The following is a 13,480-nucleotide window of genomic DNA, read 5'->3' as shown; positions in this document are numbered from 1 at the left end:
GGTAAAATCTCATCTATTTATAGATGAAGGATATATGTAGTAGGACAATTCATTAAGATATTGAAATAAGTTAATTTTCAGTTTTTTCATTAATTTCTCATTATTTATTTATTTTTTTTCTGTTATTTTCCTGCAATTTCATTCATATTTTCTGTTTTTTCCTAGATAATCTAGTAGTTAGGTAGAATTTTTTGTAAAACCGTTCTTAGATTTACATAAAAAGGGAGGGACGTGAGCCTATGGAGAATGCATCAATGAAAACAAAAGGAATTGAAGAAAAAATCCACAAGGAAACAAAAAATAATAGATTTCTGGTACATGTAAAAGAGAGAAAGTTATAGAGTGTCACCTTGCGTTCCTTCTCCAACGTCTGCTTCTTGAGGCTTCTGCGACGGTTCCGTAGGGCACAACCAGAGAGAGAGACTCGTATGTGAGAGAGAGATCCGACTCAGGGCATTTTACCAAAATGACTGAAAATTTTGAACAAACTACACCCTTTGTCCAGTTCGTGACAGGGTTAGATTTCATAAAACTGAAAAAAATAACAGAAAAATAAAGAAAATGACCAGCAACTCACCGTGAAAAACTGTCATTTTCGTATTGTTAAAAGGGTGAAGTATATTTGTCCCCCAATGCCCCTCTTTCTTCTTTTACTAGTATAGAAACTTGTGACTGCACGCATAAGCACAAGCACGCACTTGTTGGCTGATCTATGGTTTCTTCACAGTGAAACATTTGTTTTAGCAAGTTTTACAAACGAAAAATCATTTGTAAGAAATATTTATTACAAGTACAACAAACCTGAATAATGTAACACGCAAGTTTATCTCCAAATCTTAAAGAGTGTCATGAATACCAACCAAAACCCACATAAATAAATAGAACCAGAAACAACATGATCAGAGTCACCAACCAATCAAGCCTGGTTAACGAAGGAGACGATGCGTCTCATGAGATCACTAGCGTTGTGGCAATCTCGATCCCCGAGGAGGTGGAAGACGTGGTCCTCCCCCTCGTGCTCCACCGCCTCCAGGCATCCTCCCCATCCGCTTTCCCTCACCACCTCCTCGTACCAGCGGCCCCTTTCCCTCAGGAAGTCCTTCCCGGCCACCGCCACCAGCACGCGTGCGCACCCCAGCCGCGATATCTCCGGCCCACCCGCCGCCGCCAGGTTGACCAGCGGGTCATCGATCCCCGTGGTGGTGGGGCAGACCATCTCCCACAGCGGTTCCGCCCCGGGTTCGGCCCGAAGAAGAACGGATGGACCAAAACGATCCCCGAGATCTTGACCGGCAAGTCGTCGTCGCCGGTGGTGAAAGCCGGCGCTACGCCAGCGGCCATGGCGAGATGGTGGGCGAGGTTGGCACTGGCGCTATCTCCGGCCAGGATGATCCGGCCAAAGTCGCCGTGATCCCTCAGCCACGGCTCGGATTCGGATTGGCGCACCACCCACTGGAGGGCGGCCCAGGAGTCGAGGTAGGCGGCAGGGACAGGGTGCTCCGGCGCGAGGCTGTACTCGACGGAGACGGCGAGGGCGCGGGAGTGGGCGACGAGGGAGTTGACGTAGGAGTGGTAGTAGGTGGAGAAGGCCGACTCGATGCACAGGGCGCCGCCGTGGATGTAGAACAGGATGGGGAGGAGCTCCCCCTCGTCCTTCTTCTTCTTCTGTTCGTCCTCCTCCTGGGTGAGGGGTGGGAGGTAGAGGCGGACGGAAACGCCGGATTCAGACGAGACGATGACGTCCTTGGAGGCGACGCCGGTCTCCCGGTCGAGGCCCGGCGGGGCGAAGTCGACTGCCCGGAACCTCTCGACGCGGCCGTCCTTGTAGACGCGGAGGAAGGACGGAAAATCGTGGACGATCTCTTGCGATGATGGATCCATTGTTCTTGCTGCTTCTTCCTCTTCTTTCTTTTCCGGACAGAGAGGTGTGTCATGTATAAGTGGTCACGGAGGTAGGGAAGAATTGAGGAATATTTCGCACGTGCGTGTTCTTTGAATCCCGATATCTTTAAAGATTTTAGAAAAGCCCTACTAGTTTTCTATCACGTTGCAATACAATCGTGCTTCTTAAATTTTGAGATTTGTAAGTTTTAAGTTTTTTTGCGCTTTTATTGGTTTATTTTTAATATGCTGAAAATCTCAAAAAAAAAACTAAAAATTTTGGTGTATAAAAAAAATTTCCATTTGATTAATTCATGAAGAACTAGATTTGCGACTAATGAAACCCAAAATGCTTGAAGCAGTAGACAAGTCATTTTTTCTTGGCTTTTCAGGGTAATTAGGGCCTTTTTGGAAGGTGAAAAGATCAGGTGCAATATGATTGCACAAGTATATTTGTGCACGAAGCACCTGATCACCATCCATCTTTGGGAACAGGACCTGTCAGGTGTGGGACCCAAGAATAATGGAGGGCGAAGAAGTGCTTAATGCACAAAATTTTGTGCAATCGTATTGCACCCTATCTTGACTCGGAAGATGCAACTCTCTCTTTTTATAACAATGAGGGATCCCCTTGTCTTGTAGGAGCAGCTAGGGCACGTTACCTTGTGTTGAGACCTTGCAGGTGGTATACTTGTCTATCTGGTAGGGGTCTGCCCATAGTGACAAATGCCAAAAATGGCAAATTTTTTTTATAAAAAAACTCATGAGAATTTGAAAATTTTTCATAAATTTTGCATTTTTTGGAAAAATCTTGGCAATAAAAAATAAATTAAAAAATATTTTTATAATAAAATATTAATAAAAAATATTTAAAAATAAAAAATACATGGCTTTTCATGATAAATAGCCTTTTAAAACATAAATATTGTATTTAAATCATAGTATTTATGTTTTTTCATAAATCTTACGATATTTTGAAAATCTTGCGAGAAATTGTCGTTTTAAACTTTCAGGCAATTTCTCACTATATTACTGCAAGATTTTCATAAATCTCATGATATTTGTCATTATGGGTTTGCTTAACCCTAGCTGGACTTTAAAAAACAAAACTCTCTCTATACAATGTGATTTGACTTAATTCCAACATCTCTCTCTCTCTCTCTCTATATATATATATATATATATATATATATATATATATGGGGATTGTGTTTTCCTCTTTTTCATTGTGAAATTCACAGTTTTAAGTATTTTATGTTATATCTGAACCATTAGATGTGTTTATCATTGTTTATTAAATAAAAAAATGTTTTTTATTAAGCATCTTATTACTCATATGTGTATTTTAAAGAGGTAAAAAAAATCAATGGTTGATATTGTATTAAAATTTAATAATAAAATATTCATATTTTTACATCAAAACAAAGATTGTTTCTTAAAAACAAACAATATTAAACACATTTAACTGTTCAGATCTAGTGTAAAACACCTAAAACTATAATTTTTGGAAAGTCTTAATGTGACAACAAAACAAAGGGATACAACAATCCCCATTCATATATATATATATATATATATATATATATATATTAGTAATGATAAGAAGCAATAGATTAAAAAAGAAGATATAAATTTGTTATAGTTGTTTATACATGTAATTTTTAATTTTCTCACATTTTATCTATTTTTTTAATATAATCATATAGATGTGTTTTACATAGTTTCTTTAGCAGAAAACTGGATTTGAATAATGTTTTTAGCAACATGCAAGATTATTAGGCAAGCATTATCTTTGCAACGGAAAAAAGTAGTGGACATCACGAACGTGCGGGTCTTTGAATATGGCTATAGGCCTAAAAATCCATACCCATAGCCAGATAGGGGTGTGAACGGGCTTGGTTTACCCAGATCCGACCCGAACCAAACCCTATAGGGTCCGGGTATGGTGATAAATAAGAAGACCCCCATTAAGACCAGGGTTTGAACCCGAAGGTCTGATTAATACATGGACCCAGGTATAGTTTGTGAAATTTTATACCAGACCTTGACCCAACCAGAGTTATGATTAAGACCCATAATTTTTCAATGTAAAAATGATAACAATTATGGTTTTACCAGGTATGATCAGGGTATGGTTCATATAGTCCTATAGGGTCCGGGTAAGGTTTTTCTTATAGTAGACTTGAGTCTGAACCCAATACCATAACCAAAAATCTGGTCCAAGTCTGGTTCTACCTGGATCTGAGCCAAACCAGATCCGTTGACACCCCTAGACCCAGCATGCTGAAGCTGGAAGACGGTGATTAGGTGCCCACCGTAATTATTGCAACTAGGGATGGCAGTGGGGCGGGGCGGGGCGGGGGACAAGGTCTCCACCCCCGCCCCGCCTCAAGATTTTATCCTCCACCCCCGCCTTCATCCCCGTTTCATGTCCTCCATCCCCGGTTCAAACAGGGATGAGGCAGGGCAGGGCGGGGATATTGCGGGGAAAAGTGGTCGGGGCGGGGCGGGGAAAAGTGCACGTCCATCCCTGCCTCCACCCTCGGACGGGGATGGATTTTAACCTTCTTCCCCGCCTCCATCCCCGTTTCATACCCTTCATCCCCGGTCTAAACGGGATGGGGCCCCGCTTTCCCCGGTCCACTGCCATCCCTAATTTCAACTTACAGAGATTCTACATTTTTTTGTGGTAATATAAAGAGATTCTACGCTTGGTAAGTAGAGAGCAATCTTTGATCAACCAATCTTGATAACTTATTCTGATTAATGCGATCTAAAAATGACAAACTTCTTTCATTTCTTAAGAAATTCTATCCAAACAGTCGACCATCATCACCCATAGAAACAAGAAACATGGCTGATTAAATATTTGCACCAAAAAAGTGTTAGTTTTTCCCAATCTACTTGGGAGCAGCAAATAAAATGAACACCATCTCCATGTCAACTCGAGACTATCATTACATAACCACCATCTCGGTTTCTCGGTTGGAGAGGTTTGTATTTGTGAAGGTTGAATAGTTGAGGGTATGGAAATTCGTAATGATATTTGGTTTAGGTTTGGTTTTGGCATCAGGTTATTGATTGTGATTTGAGAGGGAAACAGTTCTCTTAAAAAACTAGGTGATGAGATAAGCTACAAGAAAATTTTGTAGTGTACTTGTAGTGAAAAGGGTGGTTATATTAGTGCAAACTCTACTGTGCGAGTATAATAAACTTTTTGCAGTGCACACAAAAAAATGTGCTAGTATAAATAATTTTTTCTGGAGCAAATTAAAAAGTGCACTGGTAATTCAGTGCTTAAAAAAAAATCAATTTCACTCGTTTGTGGGCTCTCTCATTCTAAAAACAAATAATAATTGTATTGTATAACAGATTGCATTCGTTTTCCTGAATGCCCCACAAATTTTAAAATACCTTGGATGTCTAATTTTGAAGGTTCTGACTTTTTTAGGATATTTTTATCTTTTGTCGCAACTTTCCTTCTCTCTTTCACTCTATCTTCTTTCTCCCACATGCCTCTCTCTTTGAAGATGAAGAAGTTGGTCTTGGTAGTTGTATTCACTTGGTCGTGCATACGTAGAAAGAATCTGATTGGTGTATATAATTTGAGAGAGCTTTTCGGTAGATTTTTTGATTTTGATGTAGGTACATCGTAACATTGCACGTATGTATTGTAATACCCATAAATTTTTTTAAAAAAAAAATAAAAAAATAAAAAAATGGTAATTGTTCTGGCATTTAGTATGATTTATAATAAATTGCTAATTTTTGGCAAATTATATTAGCAATTATTTATAGATTATATTTAATTATCAATTATTTACTAATTATTTATTGATGATATTTAATTAACATTTATTTTATTTAATTATCAAATTTATTTAAGGTTTAAGAGAGATTATGGAACTAAATTATTATCCAATTATGAGTTTTAAAGTAGTATTTGGGTTTGGATCTGAGAGGATCCAAAAACTTTAATCACATAATTTTGGGTTTGAAATATCCAATTGAAGCACACTCGGAACCATTGGATCTTAAAACTAATTGGGTTTAGATCTTGGAGGAAATCAAAGAGAGTCGAACCACATGTTTTGGGACTGGATCCATTTGAAAAACCCGATTCAAATATAAAATAAACTCAATTTGGATCTAGGTGGGGGATCAAAATTAGTAAACCCAGATAGGTTGGTTTTGGATCCAGTAGATCTTGAAGTCATTTGGGTTTGGATCTTATCAGGAATTTGAACAGGTCAACCCACACATAATGGTTTTGAACTCGGTGTGAGTGAAACCACATTATGGATCTTTGTCTGAATCCTTATTTGGTTATTGCAAGTGATGTGGGTAGTGAATTAGATTTGGGTCCAATAACTCAAATGAGTTTTATGAAAACCCAAAACATCAAATCCCTTGATTCTCTTACCAACCCACTTAACATTCCCCATTTCCCTTACCGACCCACTTTACTTTCCCCATTTCCCTCACCAACCCTCTATCACTTTCCTTAAATCCCTCACTAACCCTCCTTCACATCCCGTATTTCATACACTAAAACCAATAAATACATCTCTCTCTCTCTCTCTCTGGAATGTTGTGTGGAATGGGAGCACCAAGCTCCTGCACCCACTTCTCCTTCTTTGCCTTCTAGTTTTCTGCTAGCACATTCCTTCTTCCTTCCTCTCTGGTTTTGCTAGAACCACCGGGTGGCCGGAACCACCTCGCTGCCTCCTCTTCCTCTGCTTTTTCTAGTGACAGCACCACCTGGAAGGAGAGGGCTGCAACTCTGGCGACCTCTCTGCCTTCCTCTTTGTCATTCTAAGATAGGCTCGACCTAGCCGAGCATAGGCAAGTGACAGGTGCAACACCAATGCCACTTGTGGCTCGCCCACCCCCTTGTTACCTTGATTGGAGCTTGGCAGAGCTAGGCCCTCGTTCTTGCAATGCCACCCTCTTCCTTCCTTCTTTTGTCGCTGCCACTTCATGCGGGCAGCCTCCTCTCCCTCGTTGTCATACCGTCGATGGTGCAGACCACCGTCACCTTCATCGATGCTTGATTCACCATCACAGTCGTCGAACCCACGTATCGATGTAATACCACACACAATTCTATGCTTATGGCATGAAAATCGAGGCGCATGTAAGTCCTTGCCAATATTTGCATTTGTCGGTGAGCGTAATCCATATCGCGTATTTTTAGACAAAAATCTCTTTTGGTATTTTTATAATTTTTGCATCTTGCAAAACTTCACGAATTTTGAAGTAGATAAAATATGATAACTCGTATGGTTGTGCGGTTCTATTGCATGCATACTAGTGTAGGGAGTTACACATACGTTTTAAACATTGCACCTGCGTAAATGATGTGCATATATATATATATATATATATATTTGAATATTAATTAAGCATGCTTCATGTTTTAAATATTTAAGGTGGATTACGTATATTGCAAGTTGAGAATTTCACATGCAAGAAATTTCATGTTTTAAACGTGCATACATATTCTAATTATGCATGCATGAATTTAACTGTTTTTATGTATGAGTGAATTTATATGCATGAATTTATGTGTTTTAATGCACATGCATTTACATGTATTATTTACGCATACATGGATGTTATAAGTTTAAATACACATGCGTCGAGGTTCAATTTATAAATTTAAGGATTTTAAACATGAAATGTTTGTTACGTTATGTTCCAAGTTATGAATAATGCGACATTTTAAGTCTTTTGTAAATGGACTATAGATATGCATTAAAAAAATCTTACTTATCCTTATTCGACCATGTTGAGATTCAGGTATCATTATTTATGAATTTCTTGTATCGATTTCTCATTATGCCCATGTTGGTTTTTAAATGAATGCATGAACTTTTGTGAAAAAAATGAGAATGCTTTTGTTGTATAAAAATTCATGAATTGTATTATATACGAATTCGATAAGTGAATCGCATGTAAAATACTTGGTAAGTGGATGTATGATACCCACACAGAACACATATCCAAAGACAATTTTGTGCTTTAGAAGGTGAATTATTATGTTGTAAATATTATATTTGTGATTTGAGGCATGATTCTTATATATTGTCACTCTGTGAAAATATGTTCATGTGAAGCATGATTCTTATATGTTGTCACCATGTTAATATAGCGCTTGATTCACATATGCATCGCATGCACGGACTTACGCGATTGCTCATAATAGAGCATGTGGTTCAATAGAACTAATATGATGCCTTAATAAATAAATTATATATGTGATATATAATTATTATGTTTGTACTATAAGACATGCATGTACACATGCATATTGACTTTATGATGAGTTGGGTTTATGACCACCCTCGAGGAGTATCAATGCATCGAGTTATGGGAAAACACATACACATTTTGGAATCACCTTTACAAACAATATGCTCAATCGGTTTAAAGGCACATGAGCGTATTCAATGGGTAATGTTAATACACAAACTATGATAACCTACCCAGATAAAGTAGATGATGTCAATTGATATAAGGCACATACAATATAGTAAATCCATTTAATAAAAAGAGGACCCAATAACTTATTCATATTTGGTTCTTACATAGAGAGGTGGTAGGTGATTCAATCTCTGATGGATATTATTGTTACTATTATGTTCCTCGAGTGACAATGACTAAACGTCCTTAGTCATCGGAGTTAGATGACAGGGCTACCAATATATGTTCTAGGTGGTAGATCCCACAACTTCTACAATAAGTTTAGGATGCATAGTCAATTATCTCGGCCTTTGGAGAATTCTCTCTTGGTTATTATACCATCCTCTTTGAAGTGAATTTAACTAGCCATTCAGAGTATTAAAATACCTAACATAATAAACTCTCAAACGACCTTATGTTCGCACAGTTATTTAAAATAAAAAACATGCCCTATTTATACAAATCAATAGATTGTACAATTGCATATTTTATGACAAGTATTCATTATTGTCTGATTGATATATACATGACTGAATGTATATGATTAAATCTTCATGTATAATAATTTAGTTCTCTACCACTGTATGATGTTATTGTACCTACCAGACTGAATATAGCCCGACCCCTTATCATTTTAGGTGATGAGTAGAGTGTAGTTACGAGAGATGACAAGATTGCATAGACCAATCACGAAACCACATTGTGTCTATTTTTGTTTCTTAGATATGCTTGATGTTTATAGATGCTACTTGCTATGTTAAATAATTTTCAATAAAGTTATGTTTTAAAGTTCTTTTCAAAATTATCGTCTTTGAAATTCTGCTTTCTCTATTTCAAAATTTGTGTGTAGAATCGGATCTAGATCGAATAAAACTAGGTTATCGTATATTTTTTCTCTGTAACCCACCCAAGGTTGCTAATTTAGATATTTTGAACAATTTTTTTGCTATGTGATTAACTTGATTCTGAAAAGTTATCCATTACTAAAATTTAAATTTTTTTCTAAATTTTTCAAGTTAAAAATTTTGGGTTATTACAACTTTGGTAGTATAGTTGGAGAGAGATTTGTATTGACACTTGTTTTCAATACGAACAACAAATTTTCAATGCATATACATATGCCTATTTTAAACATCACTTTTCAACAAACAACCAAATACAAATATTTTTCTTCTAAATTATGTAGGTGCAATCATATCAAGTTATGATGGAAATATTTTTTTTCAAAGTGAACATGAGTAGGACAACAAATCAAGTATGACAAAAAAAATTCAAAGTGCAATTCAGCGTAGCAATACTTATGTGTGACAAATTCTTTTTCAAATGCAAATTAGCAGAGAAACACTTACGTATCATTGATTTTTTTTTAAATGCAAATAAGCAGGGCAACATTCACACATGATAAAAAAAATCCTCAAAATGCAAATGAGCAGAGCAACATTTACGTATGATAGAAATTCTTTTTCCAATACAAATGAACAGGACAACATTTACGTATGACATAAATTCTTTTTCAAATGCAAAATGAGCAAGGAAAATTTTATGTATGACAATTTTTTTTTTCAAATACAAAATGAGTAGGGCAACATTTATGTATGACAAAAATTCTTTTTCAATGCAAAATGAATAGGGAAGAAACAATGTATGAACAATAAATTTATTTAAGAAATACACAAGTGTAAGGTTGCAATCATGTATGATAGCAAATTCTTTTCAAAATACAACCGTGCAGGGCTAATCCTATATGATAGGAATTTATTTTCAAATGCAAAATGAAGAGGGCAGAAACAATGTATGAACAACAAATTTATTTCAGAAATGCACAAGAGTAGGGTTGCAATCATATATGACACATATTCTATTTAAAATGCATATAAACAAGGCAGCAATCATGTATAACTTATTTTTTTCTTAAATGCATATAAATAGGGCATCAATCATGTATGAGTGATTTTTTTTTTTCAAAATGCATATAAACAGGGCATCTATCACATATGACTTTTTTTTCAAAATGCATATAAACAATGCAACAATCATGTACGACTGTTTTTTTTTTCAAAATACATATAATCAGGGCAACAATCAAGTATGACAATTTTTTTTTAAATGCATATAAACAAAGTAGTAATCATGTATAACATAAAATTTTCTTTCAAAATGCAAATAAGCAGGGCAATATTCATAAATGTCAAAACTTTTTTTTAGTGAAGCTGAGCAAGGTAACACTAATGCTCATGACATAAATTCTTTTCAAAGTTTTGTTAAGCAGGCAACACCTATATTATAATAAAAAAATTTGTTGTAAAAAAGAAAATGAGCATGACAAGTAGTCATATATAATAAAAAAATTCTGTTAAAAAGAAAATGAGCATGACAAGTAGTCATATATAATAAAAAATTTCTGTTAAAAAGAAAATGAGCATGACAAGCTTTCATATATACCAGAAAAATTTTGTCAAGAAGAAAATGAGCATGGCAAGCATTCATGTATAATAGAAAATTTCTGTCAAGAAGAAAATGAGCATATCAAGCATTCATGTATAACAGAAAATTTCCGTCAAGAAGAAAATGAGCATATCAAGCATTCATGTATAACAAAAAATTTTTGTGAAGAAGAAAATGAGCATGACAAGCATTCATGTATAACAAAAAATTTTCGTGAAGAAGAAAATGAGCATGGCGAGCATTCATGTATAACGGAAAATTTCTATTATAATGAAAATGAGCAAAACAATATACATATAAAATAAATTATTTCAAGTCTTTTTTTTATTCAAACTATTTTTTTCTCACTACAAGAAAACTGCTAATTAGCGACAGAAATTTGTGACGGATTTTTTCTGTCGCAAATTTGCGACAGATTAGCTAGAGAAAACTTTCTTCATGAATCCGTCGCTAAGTAGCGACGGATTAATGACAACATTTTTTTCGTCGCTAATTCTTAATACAAGAAAACATTTTAGCGAGGGATTTAGCGAGGGATTTTTTTCGTCACTAATTAGCGATGGATTAGCGACAGAAAAATTCCCTCGCTAATTTTCGATTTAAACCGAGCGCAAAATTTTTCCTCTCCCCGTTCGAAATTTAAATCGACCGCGCTCGATTTAAACCGACTTCGATGATGCAGAGTGATCGTTGTGCAAGTCAGTTCATGGTGGACGACGATGATGCAGAGTGATCGCTGGAGGACGGCGACGCCGGTTCACGGAGGACGGCGACGCCGGTTCACGAAGGACGGCGACGCCGGAGAGCATGTCGGTTCATGGAGGACGGCGACGCCGGAGAGCATGCCGGTTCACGGAGGACGGCGACACCAGTTCACAGAGGACGACGACGCCGATTCACGGAGGACGGCGATGCCGGTTCACGGAGGATGACGACACCGGTTCACGGAGGACAGTTTACGGAGGGCAGCGACGCCAGTTCACGGAGGACGACGACGCCGATTCACGGAGGACGGCGACGTCAGAGAGCACCAGTTCACGGAGGACGATACAAGTCTGACGACGAGGCAGAGCGATCGTTCTGTGCAATGCCTGTCAGGCGCAGTATAAGTCCGGCTTATTGTTGCCGGAATACCGCCCGACAGGGATCAATTTTTTTTTTAATTTTTTTTTTAAATTTAGCGACAGATTAACGACGGATAATATCTGTCGCTCAGCTGTCGCAAATTAGCGTCAGAATTAACGACATATAAGTTTTTTCGCTAATTAGCGATCAAAAGTTCGCGATGGCCTCTATCCATTGCTAATCCATCGCTAAATAGTTTAGCGGCGGATAAACAATGGATATAGTCCGTCGCTAATCCACGATTTTCTTGTAGTGTCGCCTCATAAAACGTCGTATCATCCATCACCACTTCATTCTTGAAGTTTAAACACCAAAACACCAAAATAGTAGGGCAATATATACATATAAACTAGATTATTTCAAGTCATTTTTTTCTCTTTATGGTTAGAACACTAAAGAACGATTACATATTATGTTCAGACGTAACTATTCATAAAATACAGCCACTATATCATGCCTATGCATGTCACTATTCATGAAAATGAGTGGTTGACACCTACATTTAATCGCTATTCCAATAGGCATAGTCCCTAGCACGTCTCTAACATGCTTTCTTGGTTGCTCTTCCTCCTTAAGAATGACCCCCACAACAAACAATGAAAAAAAAAACAAAAAGAATTAAAATACTATAACAATTAACTGAAAACAATGTGGGAGGAGATTAAGAGGAGGAGGGGATTGAATGACCTACCACTAGTCGTTCTCTCTTCGTTTGGGTGCTCCAACGTTGCAGCAAGGAAGCTCTCATGAATGTCTACTATGACAGCAATGAGGAGGACGGGATAGGGGTGATGGCGCACCACCGCCGGTCACCAAAAAAGTTGGTCGAAGAAAGAAGGAGGGACGAGGGAAAGAGAGGGTCGGCTAGGGCAAAGAGGAAGAGAAGGGGGAAGTGGTGGGGATGAGAGGGGCGTGCCCCCCCCCTCATAAAATAGGAGAAACCGAATTCTGATCCGCCACACCCAAAAAACCTTTAGTTGGGCTAACTCGGTCCAACTCAGTTAGGCTAACTAGGGTTGAACCAAAGCACTCAATGGGGTTCAACCACGTGGCTGAACCCAACTGACTCTTACAGGGTCAGCCTTGGCGAGGTTGGTCCAATTGGATGACAACCTTAGCAATGCAAGAACAGATTTGCCCTTGCATGCCGAAAGTTTTTGGAATGGGTCCCTGGACCTATTCCTACACAACAAATTACATTCCGTGCCGTTTGGTTAACTAAGAGTAGCCAAAAAAAGCTTTCTTGCAGTTGACCCGACCCAGGGTCAAACAATCTTGACCCTGATGACCAAAATATTCCTGAATTAACTCTAAAATACCCACAATACGCTTAAAACTTACTAGGCTCACTTTAACTCGGTTTTTGATGAAATAAATTTTGTTCTTCTAAAAAAATGAGTGAGAATGCAATCATAAAATGAGAAATCATGAAAAATGCCATGAAATTTTTTTATCCATATATTACAGAAGTAAGGAAAATGTCGAATTTTAAAGTTCCTGCTCATGTGTCTGTGCGTCGTGACACCACAGAGAGACACCACTAAAATTGCGCGTCCCTGTGACA

At 37.5% G+C, this 13,480-nt stretch overlaps 1 pseudogene across 1 annotated transcript; it reads right to left on the bottom strand.

Annotated features, from left to right (window-relative positions):
- Positions 1-724: 724 nt before the first annotated feature.
- On the bottom strand, positions 725-1,909 carry LOC149841171 (putative carboxylesterase 5 pseudogene; annotated as a pseudogene). Its single transcript, XR_016431639.1, has one exon. The product of XR_016431639.1 is annotated as a putative carboxylesterase 5 pseudogene (transcript).
- Between the last annotated feature and the right edge of the window lie 11,571 nt (positions 1,910-13,480).

Source organism: Nuphar pumila, chromosome 4, assembly GCF_984573655.1.
Source record: "Nuphar pumila chromosome 4, dmNupPumi1.hap1.1, whole genome shotgun sequence".
Classification (NCBI taxonomy): domain Eukaryota; kingdom Viridiplantae; phylum Streptophyta; class Magnoliopsida; order Nymphaeales; family Nymphaeaceae; genus Nuphar; species Nuphar pumila.
The sequence above is the reverse complement of the archived record's forward strand: the minus strand, read 5'-3'. Positions and strand labels throughout refer to the sequence as shown.